We start from the raw sequence: 1,987 nt of genomic DNA on the forward strand, positions 1-1,987 counted from the left end.
TATATATATATATATATATATATATATATATATATATATCATGAATAATAACATTGTACCGGGTGCGAATATAACGGCGTGAGAACACTCGATGTAAATCGCGCATAAAATGTACGAGAATGTGTGAAAATATAAAATACGCGTGTATAATGAGGAATTAAATAAAAGACAAATATTAAATGCGATGGAAAATGCGATCGGCAGCAAGTTAATAAAATCTTGATGTGATTCTGCTTAGCTTCTGTACGTAGCTAATTATTTTCGGTATGAAGAGGTATAAATGCTTTAGACTTTCAAATTCACGGAACTGTCACGAAGAAACCAGTCACGCAGTTGAATTTATACCTTCGTAAAGCGCCTTGTTTCGTTCAGAGGAAAAAAAGGGAAATAATTGTTTCAGTTCCGTTTAACAATTCGAGAATAAAGAAAGTATGCTTGAATTCTTAATTCAATCCGTTGATAATGACGATAATAATTATCGTTAATGTGGCATTCGAGCAAACTAATCGCTTGTAGTAAAATGCACCGGGCGACGCTAATGCTGGAACAATTACTTTACCGCGAACGCATGGCTGCAGCCATACAAAGCCATTGTTTTACTCGCGACAAAACGAGAAGCTTCTTGCACGGTTTCCCTGATAATTACGTTTCTTCAACTACGAGCGATGACCCGGGATCGCGTCAGGCTAGGGTGTTTAAAAAGTCCGGTAATTGTTTCTTCTCCCGACGGAATGAACAAAGGGTGACTTAAAAAGGTTTCCCAGTGCAACTCGCTTCTTGCACCACGTCCGTCGTACTATATATATATATATATATATATATATAGACGGTGTTCCAGATTATCGGAAAGGGTGACTTCCTTTCTTCGATTTCCTTGGTTCGATTTTTGACCTTGCAATTAGTAAAGTTTTGATCGTATGATTTTTAAATCTTTTTCTTTCTCGAGTGTAATTCATTTTAAAATATTTTATCTTAAATTTATATATATATATATATATACGGATAAAATTATAAAAATAATTACTCAACATTAATTTTCGGAAATTAATGGAAACGTATAGTTCGATCTTGAGTTTCCGCTACAATCTTTTATCACTTACCGAGTATATTACGAGTTATATTAAATATTATGTTCGGCATGTTGTGATACTTTTTATTGGAAGAAAGTACACTTTAATCCAAAAGAGATGGAAACAGGTGAAAAAGAAACGCGAGAATCTGGAACATCCGGTATACTCGGACATATTCGACGGGGTTGTTTCAACTAGCGGAATGACTCTGGAAAAGTTCTGATCGATTATGCAGTAACCATTCGCTATTAATATTTATTGCTTTCGCGACTTCGTGCTTTCCACCCTCGTTTCTCTCTTCAGCCTCGGCGTGATGATTTATCGGGGAACTTTCGGTTGGCTCGTCTATCCCTCGTCGGAATAATAGACGGCGGTTTAAAGTTCCGGCGACATCGTGAACATTTTTATGAACATTGGCACGCTCGCTGGAACGTGCCTCCGATCGCGAAGCGGCGCGATTACGTTTTGCGAGCGTGATCGCACTGCGGCGAAATGGAAGTAATTTTAGCTCTCTCTCTCTCTCTCTCCGAGAGAGCGGGTGGCGAACGGGAGAGAAGAAAGATTTCGAGAAAACGGAAACGCGCTACACTTTTTGCATGGCGAATTCAGAATCCTCCTCGTTCTCTAATCTAACTCACGTGCCACGGATTTAAAATAACACGAACGACGGTGGCACGTGCGATCAAAAGGTAGGTTAGTGTGTACAAAAAGTGAATTGATTAAAATAATAATTCCAAGCCTGTTGATTCTCGATTTCTCGATTGGATATATCGTAGGATGCAATCGATTGCGCGATTATGTTGTAGCACGGTGACGTTGTCAACTGCAGACGACGGTATAGTTTAGTCGATCGAAGCCCTTTCAGCATCATTACGCAAAGGTTCAGAAGAAAAATGGATCGATGTAGCCGACACGCC

This window comes from Trachymyrmex septentrionalis, unplaced genomic scaffold (genome assembly GCF_001594115.1).
Source record: "Trachymyrmex septentrionalis isolate Tsep2-gDNA-1 unplaced genomic scaffold, Tsep1.0 scaffold116, whole genome shotgun sequence".
In the NCBI taxonomy this organism is placed as follows: Eukaryota; Metazoa; Arthropoda; class Insecta; order Hymenoptera; family Formicidae; genus Trachymyrmex; species Trachymyrmex septentrionalis.